Source organism: Eurosta solidaginis, chromosome 4 (genome assembly GCF_040869045.1).
Source record: "Eurosta solidaginis isolate ZX-2024a chromosome 4, ASM4086904v1, whole genome shotgun sequence".
Lineage (NCBI taxonomy): Eukaryota > Metazoa > Arthropoda > Insecta > Diptera > Tephritidae > Eurosta > Eurosta solidaginis.
Window position 1 is genome coordinate 197,938,309 of NC_090322.1, and position 22,657 is coordinate 197,960,965.

Here is a 22,657-nt window from a genome sequence, read left to right on the forward strand (position 1 = left end):
GCCTGGCTTTATACAGGGTATTCGATTTAGTGTTTTGTGTGCTGCTTTGTTTCCCAGTTACTTATCCTGTTCCTAGTGTGTGCCTTTAAGAGCCCCAAAAAAGATTCTTCACAATAAAATGCTGCTAAACACCCTGCTTGGCTAGGTAGTCTGCTTTGCCATAACTTTCGTGTCCCTGCTGCTCCGCAACCCATCGTAACAAAACCTGGTTTTTGCTCCCAGATTATTTAGGCCTTCAATGCATTCATCCTCTAGCTTAGAAGAAATTGTGTGAGACACCAAGGCATAAAACGCTGTCTGGCTGTCTGACATACTGTGGATGCTCCTCGGGAATAAGCCTCCAAGTAGACATTCTCTACCGCAAACTTATATTTCAAGGATTTTAGCGTCCCATTGGTATCGATTTTTTGAAGTTTGTCCCATAAACGTCAGCTCCTGTTTTTCCGTTATCAAATTTGGTCCATCCATACATCAGACCTCTTAGTGATTGCTGATATATGGATCTCCTGTTTCCCACAGAGTTCCGTCCACAATGGACACCTCAAAAAAAGCTTATTTTTAAAAAAAGTCTTTTTTTCTTTAATTTTATTTAAATTCTTTAAACAGTGGGTTTTGTCCAATACCCGGAAGAAGTTGATTTTGTCGCTTAGTGTTATTATTATAAATACGAAACAAAAGGTTTGACCTGCCTTCAGGTCGTTCGCGGAAACTTTAATCCACACGGTGTCGAAACGGAATTTAATAGCGCCATCCGCGCGCTCCAAGAAAGGCAGTGACTCCTTGTTGAGCAACAGTATCGCCTGTCGCGTCGCCCTGGTGCTGTGCTCCAGCTTCAGGTCTCTCCAACTAGCGCAAGGAAGCTCTGGGTTGAAGGTCCTTATGACCTCAAGGACTCCCTCTGGATCATCCGGCTTGGATAGGATCCAGATTCTAGCTCTCGGCCTAGATGGGATGTCCCTGAAGTCGACAGCCCTGAGCATCGCACCAGGGTAGAACTCACCCAACCTAGCCACCGCCTTTTTGTACAAGTCGGCTGATCTCTGGTCTTCGCAGGCTACCAACTTGACTTGTCCCTGATACCAACCCACCTCCTTGCAAGCAGGTGGAGGTCCAGGGTCCTCTCTTACCAAGGCGACTGAAAAACTGGCCATTTCGGTCCTTATCCAGTCCCATTTATCAAAGACCTCCACAAGGATGCTACTTTTAGCAACCTCTGCGAAGGAGGGGCCTTTATCTCTAAACTTTTAGCAGCATTCTGCGCAACCTCCATCGAACGGTTGCGCTTTCCGGAGGCCTGTTCCTGCACCGGAGCAAACCTCTTAAAATCAGGTACAATGGTTTTTTCGCCCTCTCAATTTCAGCCCCTTACTCCTCAGCGTCCCCAGGCAACGCCATCGAGAGCAAGTTAGGGACGTTCGCCAACCTTTTCAGGATGCGTATAGCCACCTGCCTATGCCTACTGCGCATCTGCGAGGGAGGTGGCGTATCCTTCCTTTGGGTGAACGCCGTCGGCGTAGCCGGAGGCAAGCGGGCGGGCTGCTCCCCCATGCTAGCAGCTCTCCCGGTAGCAAACTGCCTACCGAGAAGGTTACTAGCAGAGGCAGCAGGTCCAGTTGCCGCCCCCAAAGCTCCCCTAGAGGAAGTTGCGGGCGATGAACGAGGCTCTGGCGCCGCCTGAAGCCTTTGCGCACCTCCTGTAATAGCCGCACCACGGCTTTTAGAGGGGCCCTGCATCGCACGAGCTCCCAGATTGAGGGGTGTTACCCCTTCCGGCTTTTTACGAGTTCTGGCCTCGTTACAATTATTTTTATTTTTAAAAAGATCCATTATTTGAACCCACGATTTGCGGAGAACGGGGTCGTCCACCCCAGGCAGAGGTACAACTTTGTTAGCTGATCTAATCATGTGAAAACGACTTCATAGCTTAAAAGGACATTAAACGGAAATGTGAAGCTTCTTAAGGCCAAAATAATGACATCAATTTTAAAAATCGGACGTCAAATAACCAAGTTACAACAAAAAACCTTTTCGCCTTTATTTCGGGGGATCAAAAAAAAAAATAAAATAAAACAAGTAAGGGAGGTTAAGTTCGGGTGTAACCGAACATTACATACTCAGTTGAGAGCTATGGTGACAACATAAGAGAAAATAACCATGTAGGAAAATGAACCGAGGGTAACCCTAGAATGTGTTTGTATGACATGTGTATCAAATGAAAGGCATTAAAGAGTATTTTATGAGGGAGTGGGCCATAGTTCTGTAGGTGGACGCCATTTAGGGATATCGCCATAAAGGTGGATCAGGGTTGACTCTAGAATTTGTTTGTACGATATGGGTATCAAATGAAAGGTTTTAATGAGTATTTTAAAAGGGAGTGCTCCTTAGTTCCATAGGTGGACGCCGTTTCGAGATATTTCCATAAAGGTGTACCAGGGGTGACCCTAGAATTTGTTTGTACGATATGGGTATCAAATGAAAGGTGTTAATGAGTATTTTAAAAGGAAGTGGGCCTTAGTTCTATGGGTGGACGCCTTTTCGAGATATCGCCATTAAGGTGGACCAGGGGTGACTCTAGAATGTGTTTGTACGATATGGGTATCAAACGATAGGTGTTAATGAGTATTTTAAAAGGAAGTGGGCCTTAGTTCTATAGGTGGACGCCGTTTCGAAATATCGCCATAAAGGTGGACCAGGGGTGACTCTAGAATGTGTTTGTATGATATGGGTATCAAATTAAAGGTATTAATCAGTATTTTAAAACGGTGTGGGGCTTAGTTCTATAGGTGGACGCATTTTCGATATATCGCCATAAAGGTGGACCAGGGGTGAATCTAGAATGTGTTTGTACAATATGGGTATCAAACGAAAGGTGTTAATGAGTATTTTAAAACGGTGTGGGGCTTAGTTCTATAGGTGGACGCATTTTCGATATATCGCCATAAAGGTGGACCAGGGGTGACTCTAGAATGCGTTTGTACAATATGGGTATCAAAAGAAAGGTGTTAATGTGTATTTCAAAAGGGCTTGGGGTTTAGTTCTATAGGTGGACGCCTTTTCGAGATATCGCCATTAAGGTGGATCAGGGTTGACTCTAGAATGTGTTTGTACGATATGGGTATCAAACGAAAGGTGTTAATGAGTATTTTAAAAGGGAGTAATCCTTAGTTCCATAGGTGGACGCCGTTTCGAGATATCGCCATAAAGGTGGACCAGGGGTGACCCTAGAATTTGTTTGTACAATATGGGTATCAAAAGAAAGGTATTAATGAGCATCTTAAAAGGGAGTAATCCTTAGTTCCAATGGTGGACGCCGTTTCGAGATATCGCCACAAAGGTGGACCAGGGGCGACCCTAGAATTTGTTTGTACAATATGGGCATCAAACGAATGGTGTTAATGAGTATTTTAAAAGGGAGTGGGCCTTAGTTCTATAGGCGGATGCCGTTTCGATATATCGCCATAAATGTGGACCATGGGTGAATCTAGAATGTGTTTGTACAATATGGGTATCAAACGAAAGGTGTTAATGAGTATTTTAAAACGGTGTGGGGCTTAGTTCTATAGGTGGACGCATTTTCGATATATCGCCATAAAGGTGGACCAGGGGTGACTCTAGAATATGTTTGTACGATATGGGTATCAAATGAAAGGTGTTAATGAGTATTTTGAAAGGGCGTGCGGCTTAGTTCTATAGGTGGACGCCTTTTCGAGATATCTCCATAAAGGTAGACCAGGGGTGACTCTAGAATGTGTGTGTACGATATGGGTATCAAATTAAAGGTATTAATGAGGCTTTTAAAAGGGAGTGGTGGTAGTTGTATATGTGAAGGCGTTTTCCAGATATCGACCAAAATGTGGACCAGGGTGACCCAGAACATCATCTGTTGATACCGCTAATTTATTTATATATATAATACCACGAACAGTATTCCTGCCAAGTTTTCAAGGGTTTTTTATTTCGCCCTGCAGAACTTTTTCATTTCATTCTACTTAATATGGTAGGTGTCACACCCATTTTACAAAGTTTTTTTCTAAAGTTATCTTTTGCGTCAATAAACCAATCCAAATACCATGTTTCATCCCTTTTTTCGTATTTGGTATAGAATTATGGCATTTTTTTCGTTTTTGGTAATTTTCGATATCGAAAAAGTGGGCGTGGTCATAGTCGGATTTCGTCCATTTTTTATACCAATACAAAGTGAGTTCAGATAAGTACGTGAACTGAGTTTAGTAAAGATATATCGATTTTTGCTCAAGTTATCGTGTTAACGGCCGAGCGGAAGGACAGACGGTCGACTGTGTATAAAAACTGGCCGTGGCTTCAGCCGATTTCCCCTTTTTCACAGAAATAAGTTATTGTCCGAGAATCTAAGCCCCTACCAAATTTCACAAGGATTGGTAAAATTTTGTTCGACTTATGGCATTAAAAGTATCCTAGACAAATTAAATGAAAAAGGGCGAAGCCACGCCCATTTTGAAATTTTATTTAATTTTTGCATTTTGTTGCACCATATCATTACTGGAGTTGAATGTTGACATAATTTACTTATATACTGTATAGATATTAAATTTTTTGTTAAAATTTGACTTAAAATATTTTTTTTTTAAAGAGGGCGTGGTCGTTCTCCGATTTTGCTAATTTTTATTAAGCATACATATAGTAATAAGAGTAACGTTCCTGCCAAATTTCATCATGATATCTTCAACGAATGCCAAATTATAGCTTGCAAAATTTTAAATTACCTTCTTTTAAAAGTGGGCGGTGCCACGCCCATTGTCCAAAGTTTTACTAATTTTCTATTCAGCGTCATCAGTTTAACTCGCCTACCAAGTTTCATCGCTTTTTCCGTCTTTGGCAATGAATTATCGCACTTTTTCGGTTTTTCGAAATTTTCGATATCGAAAAAGTGGGCGTGGTTATTGTCCCTTATTGCTCATTTTAAATAGCGATCTTAGATGAGTGCTCAGGAACCTACATACCAAATTTCATCAAGATACCTCAAAATTTACTCAAGTTATCGTGTTAACGGACAGACGGACGGACGGACGGACATGGCTCAATCAAATTTTTTTCCGATCCTGATGATTTTGATATATGGAGGTCTATATCTATCTCGATTCCTTTATACCTGTACAACCAACCGTTATCCAATCCAAGTTAATATACTCTGTGAGCTCTGCTCAACTGAGTATAAAAATTACCGAAACCCTCTCAACATAATCTTTAAATTTAGGGGCGGACATTAGCAACTTTTTTTTTTGTATGGGGACCAATCCAGTCTAATATGTATATCAAATATATATTCTTGAAAGGCAGCAAGCTGAAAACAGACAGTCTCATGTTAACTTAAGTCCAACTAAGAAATGTGCTTTATCTCTTGCTTTTGTATTGTAAACCTTTTGGCTTTTCTGAAGCTTTTCTCCATTGTATTGGATGCTATTAAGGATTGGTAGCGTTCCACAGTTCAGTGAAGCATTTTATCGTTCAACAAAGTAAACGGAGCTGAATAGCTTTACAATACACGCCAACATCTAGCAACACACACGTGGGCGAGATGGGATATCTATACATTGCATGTTGGTGCGTCGAAAAGTCAGTGCCTGAACATGAAAACTTTTCCAAAGGGTAGCTGAACGATACACAAAAAAAAAACGCGACCGAAATGTGTGAGTTAATCTCTTAGTAAAGCTATTGGTAAACATGGGAAATTTCTGATATTCTGCGAATCGACAAAAAAGTGCTTAATGGCAGGTGCAATTTAGCTTTTCAATGATCGAGGCATAACACTGAAACGTGGGCTGCTCCGCTTGTTATCTCCAGGTTTTGTTGATGTGCCAACAATATGGAGGAATACAGAATGTAAGCGTAAGCATAATCACTAGAGTGTAGTAAATTGTGGGAACAATATTCTTGGCCAAGTTGATATGAGCGATATCGGACAGTAAATCAATTAATGAAAAATAACGAAGACAGAAAAACAAATCAAGGATTAATAAAGGCGAAAATTAAATGACCAAAGAAGAGAAGTAAATAATAAAGAAGATGAAAAATAAAAGGAACAGCGTAGGAACAATATCGATAAGGCAAGGAAAGAAAGAAAAAGGAGGAAAGAAGAAAGAAAAGATAAGAAGTCAAATTCGAAGACAAGCGCGAAACCGAAACCGGAAGGCGTAATATCAGTTTATTTTTAGAAGCGTAAACGGTTTGCTATCGATGGGTTATCGTCATGTTATAGGTAAAGCGCCAAATACACGACACGAACATTTCCGCCAACATTCCCGTTATGTCATGTTTCTGTGACCTTTTCTGTCGTGTATGGTGGTGTTTGCCAGTTCGCGCAAATGTTCGCCAAAAATCAAAATATTTTAATTTTTGGCGAACATTTGCGCGAACTGTTCGTGCGTGTATGGCGAAATAGCTCATAATCGTAGTAATTTCTGAACGGAACAGACGTGCGCGGAAAAGTAAAATGGACAATAAAAAATTTCTGAGTGAATTTATTGAAATGTATAAATCTTTGCCATCATTGTGGCAAGTACATAGCAAAGATTATTGTAATAGAATTAAAAAGAATAATGATTATGCAACTTTAATCGAAAAATTAAAAGAAGTAGATCCTGATGCCACAAAGGATACAGTTACAAAAAAAAATAAGTAGTTTGCGGGCGCAATACCGGCGTGAATCAAAAAAAAAAAGAGAGATAGTTTGAAGCCTCTTCTTCTTCTCTCTTGTTTTACGCTTAATTGCCACAGCGAGCAATATTGCTGCAGCACAATTGTTGTCCGTATTCATCGCTCTCTGAAAGGGAACTAATGTTCGGCCAAAAGTTCGTATGGTGTATGGCCAAAGCTGCGAACAAGATTGCGGAATGTTCGCGGAAATGTTCGTGTCGTGTATTTGGCGCTTAAGCTACTGACGAAGTGTAGGCGAATTATCGATTTGTTATGGGGGTGTCATAGATTTGCTGTCGATTACAGTGAGTTACTGTTTTTATTTTCGACAAGTTATCATCAAAATTTATCGACAAACGGTAAATTTTTTATAAAAAAGTTGAGGATTATCTATCGAAAAGTTGCCTTTTCGTTATCGCGGTGTTACAAATTTGTTTTGTTATCGAAAAGTTGTCGATTTGTTATCGGAAGGTTATCGATTTGATATCGCAAGCTAAAAATTTCTTACCGGACCCTTACCAATTCGTCATCGGGGATTTATCGATTTTTATGAAACAAATAACTATAAAACTTCACTGTAATATTGATGACACATCTGTAACCCGACTATAAGAAAACCGATAAGAACAGAAACCAATGACTGGGCGATAATAATTCGCTGTCGAAAATAAGCCGATAATTAAATAGTAGTTTGACGGTATCGTTTGGTACTCACAATTTTTTTTTTTTAACATGTCTTACGGACAGCATGGTTTATGTAGGGGGCGTTTCACAACAGATGCCATACCATAAGTGTTAAACGCACTCAAGAAAGCGGGAAAATATGGCCAAAGCAAAACCTATAGTCCTACTGGTCATGCTGCGCGACCAAAAAAGCTTTAACTAAACTAAGCCACTTGAGGCACTCGAACGCTTTTTCAAGGTATCGCAATACCTACTAAAAATCTTATGACATTACTTGAGGGAACATGGGAGATTACTTAAGAACAGTATGAAACCTTTCGCGGCCAGAGTAAGGCACAGACAATAGGCGAAGCAGCCCAGGGTTAGGTTATGTGTCCCGATTCTTGGATTATTATTTACGACGGCCTACTTTGATTGCGGTTGTCAGGTGCTCCTTCCTTCTTAACAGCACGAAGCTGTTAGCTGGTACAGCCTAAACTAAACCAGGTCATATGGAGGGTAAATATATGGACGGCTGATCACGGTCTTGAAGCAAAACTAGCAAACTCCGGAGATTGTCATCCTCATAAAGAGACGCATTCCCACTTTCATGAATATGACGATTGGGGATCAGAAAATAAAGAAATATTTGGAAGTGATATTAGGTAGTAAACTAACCTTTTCGGAGTAGTCTGCGAAAAGGCTGACGCCTCAATAACGAATCTGAAGCAAATACAGGTGGTTCAGAACCATGCATAAGTAAGCTTCTTCTCTTAGCCTAGGATTCGATCACCTCATAAAAAAAATAAATGTAAGGCGCGATAACCTCCGAAGAGATCTAAGGCCGAGCTTCTCTTCCAATTTGCGTCGTGCTCCTCTTGATTTTTCCCTACAAATTGGCCGGACGGGACCTACATGTTTTATGCCGACTCCGAACGGCATCTGCAAGGAGATGAGTTTTCACTGAGAGCTTTTCATGGCAGAAATACAATCGGAGCGCTTGCGAGACACTGCCGAGGGGCGACCCCGCTTAGAAAAATTTTCGTCTAATTGAAAAATCTTATTTCTAAAATTTTGATGTTGCTTTGCCCGGGAGTTGAACCCAGGGCATACGGTGTGATAGGCGTAGCACGCTACCATCACACCACGGTGGTGAAATTTGGGCGTATGCAAGAACACGCAGAAGGCACCGAACCGCCTTCACCTAGGCTCAACGTAGGGGGTGCTGCCGATTCCGTCAGCTAACTGCATGGTGTCGGTAGAAGCTGTCCCGAAAGCAATATCCGACAACGGATTGAAAGCGATTACAGATGATTTTGCAATGCAAGCGCATTACCAGTGAAGCAGCAACACCGCAGGAAAGTGGACCAGGGACCAGCCCATGGTTAAAGCGACCACACGCAAATATCACAAAATGGGCTAGGTTAAAAGCTCGCACTACCTGTACTGCGAAAACTTGGACGTTTTACGTCACATCTTTTTCGAATGCGAGAACTTCGCCCAACAGCGATAGAGATATATTCGGGAATAATATTTCTATCTACATCGACTTAACGACGTCACTGAAGAAAAACACTTAAGTATGGATACATATATACATATATATCATTCGTGAATTTGTTAAAAAATATCAGCGTTGACCTTACGCGTTGTACTACACACAAATATATATAAATGGAAAGCAAACTTAACCTCAATAAATTTCATGTGCAAGTGCACTTAATGAAGAGTTTAAATGCAACAAAATTCTTTAGGTCAACATACGCAAAGAACGAATGGGCCAATCAAGAGCAAATGGGTTACAATATGTATTTCAGGTCAAACACGAAGGCAAATGTTACAGCGTAAAAACAACAACTACCAATTCTTTTATAGTGTCTGTGCAAATCTACACTTTAAAAATTTAATAAAAAACCGAGCTGTAGGTTTGCGGAAGCGATTTTACATGAACGATATTAAGAGGGCTTACGAATATAATTGGCGATTTGAGAGCAAAAGTAATTGGAGAAGTATTGCAAGTGGATGATTTTTTTGTTTGAAGTAGAAATTAGAACAAATTTACATATAAGAATCAAGTAAAGGTGTATTAAAATGTTGCTAAAAATAGAGAAGTTCGATAGAAAACAATTAAAAGTTTTTGAGTCAAAAATAACTCAGTGTAAGTAAATACGCAGAAAAGTACCAGGTACTTGTGAATTTTAGATACGGCACTGCATAGGGAGGTTATAAACATAAACATTGTCCCTAAATGGCCGATCACGGATGGTCTTACCTACATTGAAGCATGTCCAGCCCAAACCAGATAGATCGGCTCCATAATAAATTGCAGGAAGATGAATTTCCAGTTTAGGTGGTAGGGGCACAACGGTATGGCCATAAGGGGAAAATACCTAACATTAGTTAGCTGTTTCATTAATCAGGCGCATGTAATGTCAGGTTGACCGGTATGACGGAGAAGGCGAATATGGCTTTTTTTTACTAAGAGGTATTAGGTCCCAAATTTACTTATGCTTGGAGGGTTGACCCTGCAGGAGAAACCTTATACGATACCACACAAAAAAGAAGCTACCTACTTAAAGTTTGAGGGTTGTAGTTATGCAGGTTATCAATGCTTAGCATAACGGAAACGCTGAAAACAACCCCGACGTCTGCACTGTAAGCCATTCTTCACGTTCCACCTGCAGACCTGGTGACGAAGAAAATAGCTTTAACAACTTCGTTAATGACTCGGGACAGCTTAGTGTAGTAGTATAGAGTCATAAAATTCTGTACGAACAGAGTACATGATTTCGTACCTACGCGTCGAAAAGGCTGTAAAAGCTACAGGTGGATGGTTGGTGCAAGGGGGCTCAAATGGGAGACAAGGCAATACAATTTTACACCAATGGTTTCAAACTAATGGAGGGAGTAAGTTCTGTGGTATACTGTGCTTCTCCCGAAATAAACACATCCTATAAGCTGCCAAATCACCGTAGTATTTTTTAGCCGGCAATAACACCCGTAGCCAAAGCAGTACAAGCATTGCAAGATATTGAGTGTATTGACAGCCAAACAGCAACTAACATATAAAAGTGTGTTGGAATGCAGAGACCCGTTGAAAGATTTGGGATACGGAGAATCATACATCAATATTGGGTCCCTTATATGTGAATAGATAACAATTAATAAGGGGATGATCCATCTAAAAAGGGCGCATCCCTCGAAGCTTTTGCCGTAGACATCCCAACGAGGTTGTGCAAGACCAAACAAGCAGGAAAGGTGGGGACCCAAGGGCCCGGATGTGAAGTGTCGAAGATCATGTGCAGGTCTTACAACTTTATACTACCAAAGTAACGCTTTTCACTAAAAAGAAAGAATTGAACACTTATGAGAAGTACTCCGACTGGATACTGACATCTGGAGTCGCAAGCTTTTAAATTAGACCTCCTCAGTAATATCAGCAGCAGCAGTGCACTCGCCAAGCTAAGACTCCAGCTATTTGAAGTGACACAACTTTATGATATAAAAGCAACAAGTAGCAGTCTGAGAAAGCTTCTATTATGCCAAAACGACAAAGTTATTTTGTGGCATAGGTCCTAGTTTTTTAAGAGGGTTTTCTCAGTGTGGTCGTTGAGCAAAGTTCTGGAAACATTTTGGACCCATTCAGTCTATGTGAGGTTCTCACGGACCGGCCAGTTCAACAGTATATCGATAACCCTTTAATAGTGACCCGATAAGAAACCAATAAGAAGTCGGTAATTTGGCGATAACAAGCCGATAAGAAACCGATAGTAATCCGATAACTCGACGGCAATTTCGCTGGATATTATAAGACGATAAAAAAGCAATAACTTGTCGGTATCGCTATTAACCGATAAGAAGCCGACGAAGCTTTTCTCGTAAAGTCACCTCTGTAGTAGTTTAACTTCAACCACTGGGCGAGCCCTAGTTAATTTAAGTACATAAGTTTTCTAGGCGTACAGCTATTTACACGTCGAATATTACGAATTATTGCAACAGTTACGGTTACGCTTATGGTTGGAATATGTTTTTATGGCTGTGGTTACGGTAAAGACTACTCTAGAAGTTTTCTTTACGGGCACAGCTTTTATTGTGCACATGGTATAGCTTACGACAACGGTAAAACTTATGGTTACGTAACATTCCTTTTTAACACTCTTATATTAGCTTCACTTGTATGTATGCTTGTTTGTAACTCTCTAGGCTAAGCGCGCAAAGGAGAGTTAGACCCATCTAGCGGCAATTATTGAAGACTCGCCGCAGTGGTTAAATAACTCGCCTCAAAACGAGCTGTGCTTAAGAGCGGAGACACGATCCTCCGTGCTACGGTGCTATCAACATCAAATATCTAAATGGATTGTAGATACTAAAACGGCACTATATTTGCGTGTTTTTTAAACTATTATTATATATTCCACTATATCGTCTCTATTCACCTATAAGTTGCTAAAACCTTTTCGCAGTCTACTGCAATCCGGCATGGAACTTTGAAGTATATACCAAAAAACCATTTTCATATTAATAAACCTTCTCTCAGCAAATATTTATAAAGCATTTTGAAATTCAATTTAACATATATCACTCCTAACTTTTACAAATATTTATGTACGCAAAACTACGATGCTTATAAAAATATTTACTGTCGCACATAATCAGTTTGCAAATATGCATATCCAAACGTTTGCGATCAAAAAAAAAAAAAAAAGCAAAAAAAAAAGTATTGACAAAATTCTGCAAAATTCTGAAATTTAAACACCTTTAATGCCAGTCAACGCAAAAGTTTTGATAGAATTGTTAAAAAGTCAACAAATTATTGCATATGTTGCATTTACAAATATTCTCATAACATTTATAATGGAGCGAATATTCCAGAGTTGGGCGATAAGAATAAATTCAGGAAGGCGAATGCGATTACAGTCAAATAACATTAAACAACCGAAATTTTACAACAAAATAGCCATGATATTTTTCTAAAATGCAGTATCGCACAGATACGTGTGGGAGGGTTAGAAGGAGAACGTACTACACGTAGCGGGCTTACGTATTAACTATGTTGAAATAAAACACTGACTGAGCTGAACGAACTTGCCGCGACTTAACGCCAAAACATGACGAAATAGGCGTCACGATTTACGGACGAACAATGGAGGGACAGTTGAGCTGAAGTGTTTGTATGAAATGTAAAGCTTTATAGAGGGAGAAATATTTTCCAAGAATTTGTTGTAACTTTACCAAAAGCCTCTAGTGACCCGCCATTAGTAAGTGCAATAAAAAATTACTCATACGTGCGGGGCTTTAAGTATATTCGGCGAAAATGATCTGTTTGAAATACTGTTTCTGAGAAATATCATGGTTACTCAGTTGCAAGAAAAATATCTAATGTTGTTGGACTGTGTAATTTGAAAATTGGTACCTGGGTATCTACTTGACCAGGTTCATACTTCAGAAAATTTTCTTTACGGATAGTATACCAGGGACTGACATTTCTTAAAAAAATCGTATTTCTTTCCGGAAAGAGGATCAGGGGTCCAACTTTTATAAAAAATCGTTTATATGGTGCCACTTGTTTGCAATTTGGTACTAAAGTAGCCTTTAGAATAGATACCTTTCCTTCCCGAAAATGGCCCAAGGCCTATTCCAAACAATCTCAGGTAAGACGCGGTGGGCATAAGGATAAGAGAAGCTCAGAGAAGGTATAAGAGTGGAGTGCGGGAGAAGAATAAAGTTGGCCGAGGGAGAGGTAGAGGATAGTTTATTTACGGCAGCGAATTGCCTGGTATTAGCCGGTGCGATTATAAAGCTATACTGACCCGCGGGGCTAAACGAGATTGCCCTATTTCTGCACACTTTGTCTGCCATCCAGTCTTCCTTTAAAGGGAAACTCATCTTATAAATTCAGCGAAGACGAGTGATAATTTGATGTCAAAGTCACATCGGGAAGCCTGCTGAGGATACCACTATGACCATACGAAGTCAAGTCTTACTGTGAAAGCTACTTTTAGATGGTCATTGTTGTTATTAGAGTTTTCAGCATAGAAAGCAGTGAAAGTATCAAAGTCAGTGTAGGATATTAAACAGCACAAAAACTCCTAGCGTATAATTAATATTTCCGTGCCTTTTTTTCGACACTTACATAGCACTTTTTTTCTAATCCAGCTCTTAAAAACGTTCCCACTAATCGTGGCAGCTCACTTGTATTCGTCTGTTCTCCTACATAACAAGTATCCTTCTATGTTAATATGTATGTACATCTTTTTCTCTTCCATCTATTTATTATTATTATTTGTATACCTTTCATGAACATGAAATGGTATATTAACTTTGGTCCGATGTTTGTAACGTTGAGAAATATAGAAGATAGACTCACCATTAAGTATACCGAATTGATCAGGGCGACGAACTGAGTTGATATAGCCATGTCCGTCTATCCGTATGGTATATTAACTTTGGTCCGATGTTTGTAACGTTGAGAAATATAGAAGATAGACTCACCATTAAGTATACCGAATTGATCAGGGCGACGAACTGAGTTGATATAGCCATGTCCGTCTATCCGTCCGTCCGTCTGTCTGTTTTAGCGCAAACTAGTCCCTCAACTTTTGAGATATCTCAATGAAATTTGGCACAAGCATGTATTTTTGTATTATATTAGACATTTGTAGGATCCCGTAGGATCGGACCACTATAACATATATCTCCCATACAACCGATCGTTCAGTTTGGAAAGTATAAACGTGAAACTCGGTGATATATATTCTAATATATCATAGAAGATACCCTGAAAAAATCACTTTGATCGGAGCTATATATAGTTATATTCCATACAACCGATCGTTCAGATAGAACGATTTTTGGCAATTTCTCCCTTAATTTAGAAAGTATAAACGTGAAACTCGGTGATATATATTTTAATATATCATAGAAGATTTTCTGAAAAAATCACTTTGATCGGAGCTATATATAGTATATATCCCATACAACCGATCGTTGAGATAGGAAGATTTTTGGCCATTTCTCCCTTAGTTTCCAATATAAAAGCGTGAAATTTGTGATATATATTCTAATATATCAAAGAAGATTTCCTGTAAAAATCATTTCGATCGGAGCTATATATAATATATATCCCATACAACCGATCGTTCAGATAAGGGGGTTTTATGCCATTTTTTATTTTATATTTATCTTAAAAATCGTTTAGGTATGTACATCTGTTCACTATATATTTCTTATCTTCTACATCCGATTATTTGGAGATTACGAACGGGATAAGATTATTGTACAGACCCATTCATGAAAGGTCCGTCCTTACTTGTTTTTTTTTTTTTTAATTTTGTGCTTTAGATTAGGTTTATATTCACTTACTGAGCTTTGTTATGATGCAGTTCTTAATTTACAACTTACATGAACAATGCTCCATACACTGATGTTGTTGTTGTTGTTGTAGCGATAAGGTTACTGCCCGAAGGCTTTGGGGAGTGCTATCGATGTAATGGTCCTTTGCCGGATACAGATCCGGTACGCTCCGGTACCACAGCACCATTAGGTGCTAGCCCGACCATCTCGGGAACGATTTATGTGGCCACATTAAACCTTCAGGCCATCCCCTCCCTCCCCACCCCCAAGTTCCATGAGGAGCTTGGAGTCGCTAGAGCCTCGTCTGTTAGTCAAACAGGATTCGCCGCGGATAGGTGAGGTTGACAATTGGGTTTCGAGAAACTATATATTGCGCTGGCAACCTGAAGGGTTGCGCTACACAGCCCCTTGAATCTGGTATTTTAGTCGCCTCTTACGACAGGCAAACCTACCGCGGGAATATTCTGACCCCCTAACCCGCTGGGGTCTCCATACACTGATCATAAAGGTTTACACGCCAGCAGCAAATGCATTTGACGTTAAATAAATATTTTCGATTTGATTTATGAAAATGTGAAATAAATTTGTGAACAAAAAAATCTAAATAACGAGAATAATATTTGTACAAGTTAACTTTACAAATATTCTAATGAGCTTCATATGTTTACATATTAAGTGTATATGTATGTATGTGTACAATGATTCATATAGATTTTTAGTAAAACCTGAGTGTTGTAAACCCTTGAGAGTTGTTTGAGGTTGCCGTGACTGAAATTCGAGTGCATTTGATTGCATTTTGCCTTTTTGTTTTGTAATGATTTTTTATGCTTTCTATTTCGTCACTCATACACAAACATGTAGAAAAAAATCATGTAACAAGCGCAAGTTGAATTACTGAAAGCCCCGTCACATAAGCAGTTTTTCATATAGAAGCGTTTAACTCAATCTTTTGCATTACGAGTAGATTGCACGCATTTATGGATAACGGTAGATTGAGCGACACCGAAGCCGTCTGACATTAAAAAGTAGGAAACTTGCAACTTTTCTTGCCAGCAAAGCATAAGAAGAAGAATTTGACATTTGCTTTGGCTAAGGGTGTTGGCACACTTTGGAAGTGAAGAGTTGTATAGGGATAATGTTTACAATAATTCTTCGCGAAATTTTGTATGTGAATTGGCAAGGCGAAATAAACTTCAATTGGCAAGTCTGAAGTTCCTTCATATTTATAAACGCAATATATTGGTTGATTGTGGCGATGTTACTAGAATTCATAAGATTGTGCTAAATGCATCTATATGAAAAATTTCATTGTGCCGTGGCCTTTATGAGAGATTCAGTGTCAAAGTATACGAGGTATGTGTTTTAAAAAGCACACACAAACATGTACTTGGATGTATGTGTAAATAGTACTTCTGTGAGGTTCATCACAATTTTGTTTTCTTCTTATGCTGGCATAAGTATTCTTTTATTTTGGATGATATTATGTTCTACAATTTTTACAAAGATACCAACTCATGGTACGAAAAAAGAATAGGAAAAGAGAGGAAAGATTAGAAGCAAAAACCGAAGCCGTACCAGAAACCGGACGGCGTGGTAACAGCTTGTTATCGATAAGTCATCGGCTTCTTATAGTTTTGTTATCGACGATATATGGACGGGTTATTGCTTTTATCGAAGTGTTATAAATTTGCTATCGATAAAAAGTTTATCAATGAGTTACTGATTTTTTGCGACAATTTATAGGTTTCTTACCGAAAACTTATGGTTATTTGTCGTGCATCCTAGCATGCTTTACGTGCATACAGTGCCACGGAGGCTTTCTTCGCTCTCTTTTCCACATGGACTTTCCAAGACAATTTACTTATGAGAACTACAGAAAGATGGAGAGTGAAAGTAAAAGTAAGAATATGGGTAACGGTTTGAGAAAAAGTAGTAAAAAGAGGTTAACCTGAAGATTAAGATGAAGGATAATAATAACAGTAATAGACTTGGAGGTCTCAGACAGGGTGACGCCCTATCGTGCGATTTCTATAATTTGATGCTGGAGAAAAATATAATAGCTGTGGAACTCTATAAAAGCCTATAATTTCTGGCATAAGCTGCTAACATTGATACCATCGACCTAAGCACCCGCGCCGTTAGTTCTGCTTAGTTCAAACTGGAAAAAGAAGCGGTAAAGATGGGTTTGATGGTGAATGAGGACAAAGCGAAGTACCTGCTGTCATCGAGAAAAGAGTCAGCACATATGCGCCTTGGTAACCACATTACTGTTGGCAGCCATAATTTCGAAATAGTAAAAGACTTCCTTTATTTGCGAACAACCTTCAACACTAACAACAACATCAGCTGCGAAATCCAGGGAAGAATCACTCTTGCCAATAAATTCTACTTTGGAGTAGGTAGGCAATTGAAAATCATACTCTACAAGTCACTTATCGTTCCCCTCCTGCTATATGGTACAGCAGCATGGACCATGACAACATCAGATGAAGCGGCTCTGGGAGTGTACGAGAGAAAAGTTCTTCGAATGATTTATGAGCCTCTACGCGTTGGCGATGGCGAGTACCGAAGAAGGTTTAACGATGAGCTGTACGAGATCTACGCAGATATCAACACAGTACAGCGAATTAAAACGCAGCGGCTGCGCTGGCTAGGCCATGTTATGCGAATAAAAGATGACGTTCCGGCCAAGAAAATGTTTTTATCGGAACGCTCCTTTGGTAGAGGGCGGCCCCACTCCGCTGGAAGGACCAGGTGGAAAACGGCCATAACCGTTTAAACGGTAAGACTTGGATAAGAGAATATGCAGGAAGATGTATTTAAAAATGAAAGGGATAGGGAAATTGAATTAGGCACTTAGGCAAGCTAGAAAATGCATAGGTGAAAGGAAAGGGGGCAAGACAAACCGGACGCAAATGCATAGATAGAGAAAGTCAGAACAATGTCGGTCGATTTGATCATTCGGCTGCATTTCATGTTTGTCTAAACGTCCAACTTCATGATATTGTTCCAGATCGTCAATCATCTCATTGAAGTCAGCAGTATGTTTCAATATTCCTGTTTTATGGAAAATGTGGTACTCTGATGATCTATTCATTCAGTTCCGTTGACTAAAACTTTTCAAATTCTTCTCAGGAAAAGGAAATAAACCCAGCCACGAAAGGAAATACACACCGCGAGCGTTATTTTCCTGCACGTTACTTTGTATTTCAGAAATGCATTATGGTAGTATTTTTTATGATACTAAAAAAAGCAATGCTGCAGATAAGTCAAGAAGCAACACTTAGAATTATGAGGGCGCATATTGTCAGATGGGACTCTATTTTTTAGTATTGATTTCACCTGGTTTATTGCATCACGTTAAGGACAATTTTTATCGAACGGTAACGGATTTTTTAGCCAGATTGCTGATTTATGTTTATCAAATTAATTATTTAGTTTTTACCCATCTCACATCGAATTTGTTCACAATTTTTTGTTATTTGCTTTTTCCATTAGCAATAAAAATGTTACGCTGACAACCCACACATTTTATTTATTTCACATTTTTTTTTTTTTTTTGTTCTATTTATCTATTTTCGAATTGTAATTTTTTGTTTACTTGCGACGAAGAACAGATTGTTTGTGATTTGTGTTTCTTTTTTAATTGTTTGCTTTTATTTATTTTCACTAGTGGCTGTCATAAAAATTGTGCAATTCTACGCTCTTTTTTGTGCCAAATTCATATAGCTAACTAACACATATACAGTCTGCAATGATATTGTTCTCAATTATTATTGTAACGAATACATGTACTTTATACTCATAAAATACAAGTTTTTATACAATGCTTCTTTGTATCGTCTTTTCGTTTATGCCATCGATTTTAGTTGGCCACTTTTACTTTGGTTTGCCATTTTTGGGGTTTTTATTTATTTGCCTTGTTTCATTTCAACAAGGTCATTGTGGTTTTTACATGTGAAAGCTCTTTATGACTTAGGAGAGCACTCGGTTTTGTTACATGTCCTTTTTTTCTAGAATCTATGCTTTTTTCGTTATTTTTCCACAAACCTTGACATCATTGATTTGTTATTAAGATTTGGGTTTATTTTAGAGAAAATTCTCAGTCAAATATGTATTTGCGATCGCATTGCTTCTCTGTGTTTCAAAGAAAAAAATAAAACGATAGAAAAATATTTGGATTTATTATCGAAAAGTTACCGATATGTTGTTGTTGTTGTTGTAGCGATAAGGTTGCTCCCCGAAGGCTTTTGGGAGTGTTATCGATGTGATGATCCTCTGCCGGATAAAGATCCGGTACGCTCCGGTATATATTGCGCTGGCAACCTGAAGGGTTGCACTACACAGCCCTTTGAATCTGGTATTTTAGTCGAGTCTTACGACAGGCATACCTACCGCGGGTATATTCTGATCCCCTAACCCGCTGGGGCAAGTTACCGATATGTTATCGGTTTATTATTGAAGAAATGTGGAATTATTATTGAATAGTTTTTGGTATGTTATTAAAAAAAATATCGTTATGTTATCGAAAAATATTGAAAAGTTGTCCATATTTTTTCGGTAATAATTCCGACAAAATTTCGTAAATTCAGCGATGATAAACCGATAAATCTTTGAAACCAGTTGCTATCGATAGCACGCAAATACCGAATCATGCCGACAACAAGGCGGTAATAATAACAGCTCTATAATATTTTTTATTCATAAATGAACATATGTTTATGAACAATGCCAAAATGATTCCAAAATTGGCGCGAAACGTCTGCGAAATAGTCACTAATATAATACCGGAATCACCTGGAAATTGTTCCAAAATGATTCAAAAATATTTCCGTAATAATCTTAAAATAGTCCCAAAGTAATCTACGAAGTCCCGAAACGCTCCCCAAATATTCTCGCAAATAATTCCGAAATGTTCCAACGCATCCAAAAAATTATCTTAAAATAGTTCCTAACATAATCCCAAAATATTCCAGAAATATTCCAACTTTATTACAAAATAGTCTTCAAATTATCCCAAAATTATCACTGAACAGTCCAGAGGTGATCTTAAAATAATCACGAAAATAGTCCCTGCATGACCCCAGAAACATACAATCAGGCAGTAGTATGATTTTCTGGTTTAAATGATGAGGAATAAAAAATATTTACAGACACTGACAATGACATAATGTTCAGTTAACTCTAACAGAGCACAAGAATAATTGACCACTTCGGAAACCTATTTCTGTCGCAAACAGTTTTTAAAAACCCTTGGAAATAATACACAATAAACAGTGTGAAAATTGTAATAAACCGAAATGCTTCTTTTGGTTAAGCGTTAAATGTAATATTTGGTTTTCTCTCATTGACCGTTCGCCTGATTTTCAAAATGATTTATCTGCAACTTAAACGTTTATTAGCAACTGCAACGAGGCTCAGTACCTCGGGATAGCTTAAGTGCAGAACATATGACCACAGAAGTAAACCGTCGTTATTTACAGGACCAACAGACAACTTGGTTTCGTATCTGCGCGTGGAAGGGCTTTTAGAGCCACAATAGAGGCGGATGGTTGACGCAAGGATGCCCAAATAATGGACGAGGCGATATGTAAACCGATGGTTCCAAAGTAGTTGATGAAGTGGGGTCTGCGGTATACTGATCCGGAAATAAATAGCTCCTACAAGCTGTCAGATCCCTGTAGCTGCGTAGACGTCCCGATCAGATTGAAAGAGATTAAGAGGAGGCGAGAGTTGTACATGATCGACCAAGCGGGAAAGGTGTAGACCCAAATGCGGGGCCGTGTAGTTCTTACAACCTTAGACTAACTAAGTTACTTCAATCATTTAAAAGAGAGAACTGTAGACTCATGCTGAGTATTCTGACCGGACACTGTCTTTTGCGTTAGTTGCCTTTAAATTAGGCTTGGTCAGTGATAGCAGTTCTAGGAAGTGCGGGTTGGAGGAAAAAACGATGTAGTTCAAGACTCCAGCTATTTTGATTGACGCAGCTTTCAGAAGCAACAAGTGGCATAGGTCCTTGAAAGCTACCAGTATTTGCCAAGAGGGCGGAGTTATTTTATAGCATTTGTCCTGGTTTTTTATAGAGTTTCATTCAGTCTATGTGAGACCCTCACGGACCCGCCAGTACAACCCAATGGAATCCTAACGTCCATTAAGAGAAACTATGAAATCTATTTGGCTTTTCGGGAAAATTGAAAAACAAATATATATATAGCTTTTTAACTCCCAAAACGTTTTTAAGTCAAAGTAAGATATTGTAACGAATTAACGAATTTTGATTATTTTTGCGTCATTCTGCTAACGTTCGAATCGCTGCACTGTCGAAAAAATAACTCCAATATTCAGTATTTCAAAATGGTCTTTATTTAGCCTACCTTAGGAGTAGTACAATCATACTTCACAATTTAATTACTCGCGTGCTTCACTAAAAGCGTGTTAAGATCAAACTGATTCGTCATTCCTCAGCTTTCGCTGCGTTTATACTCTCTGTTGCCTCGTTCGCATATTTCTCCTAAAGTCTAAACGTTTCACCTTCTAGAATGGTTGTATCGCATTCTTGGATAGTTAGCTATATGCGTGTGTATGTGGGAGAAACAGCTTCTTTTTGCTGATGATTACATGTGTGCATGTGAGATATCTCTTCATTTCGAGCTGCTGGTTATGTGTGTGCATGTATGTACATAAATTTGGCTGCTTGCTGTATTTGTTGTTGTAATTATTTACTAACAGCATAGTGATGCTGATATTCGCCACAATATTATACACGAAGGCCCTTACACCGAATTCTTTACATTAATTGAAACTCAATATTGGTTTAGATCACATGTGACATAACTTTTTCATATTTATTTATAAACATACATATATGCATTTATTATTAGACTGTCCTTAATAATATTGACGTTGGTTCAAACACTCCGACATCGTTACTCCTATCAGTATTTATAAGAGCAATAACTTTTGATTTCTGAGCAATTTCTGTATATCTGGTCAGAAATGACTGCATGCCACTTGATAATAGATGAATTGGAATTTATGTATGCATATTTGTTTGTGTTTAATGGCGCTTTAATAATTTAAATGTGTATGCTTCAAAGAAATATTTGATTGCATACTTTATCATAACTTAATTTCGTCCTTTGGTTAAATATCAATCACAGCTAAATTCTCTACAGACAAAATTATAAAAAAAAAAACTTTAAATAAGTCCCTCTTGACTTAGATACCTAGTTGTGATATGGAATGTGTATTAGTAAGTCGTAACCATAAGAAATTATCAAATAAATTCAAAGGAGGGAAAATTTCTAGAGTTAGTTTGCCCTAACACGAATAATGCCCAACATGGGCGACTCAAACGAAGTTAGCCGTCAGCTGTTATCCATCAAAACTACCTCGATAATATTATTCAGCACTAGTATGGCATAGATCTAAAATGACCCATCAAAAAGATATACTAGCAGCCTACCGTACTATTGCTATACGAATAGCAAGTGTTAGGGAACGGTGTCCGCAGACGCGATCCTTCATTTATCTCGAATCCCCGTAGATCTACTCTCAGGTGAAATGGCCGATTTGTATGGCATTGAAATCGGCCGACCGTCTGGAGATGTCAAGAAAAGCACAATGGTCACGAACAATAGTTAGGTGGGAAGAATCTAGGAAAGGGAGCTGAACCTTCATGTTGATTCGGAATTTAGCGACGGGTATGAGAGGAAGCACCGCGAACTAAGCTACCACATGACGCAGATATTGAGTGAGCCCTAGTTTTCATGGCGAAAGACTATCTGTAGACAGAATTTTTGGCATGTCGGCTTTGTGCACAATTTTAAACTTGCTTATATTTTACTTAAATATACTATATACGTACATCGGCGCAAAAAAAGACATATAGGCACAGGAAAGTGTTGATACTAACTTTTCTTTCAAGTAGCAATAATTGTATAACATCAGTTAATAACGACGAACA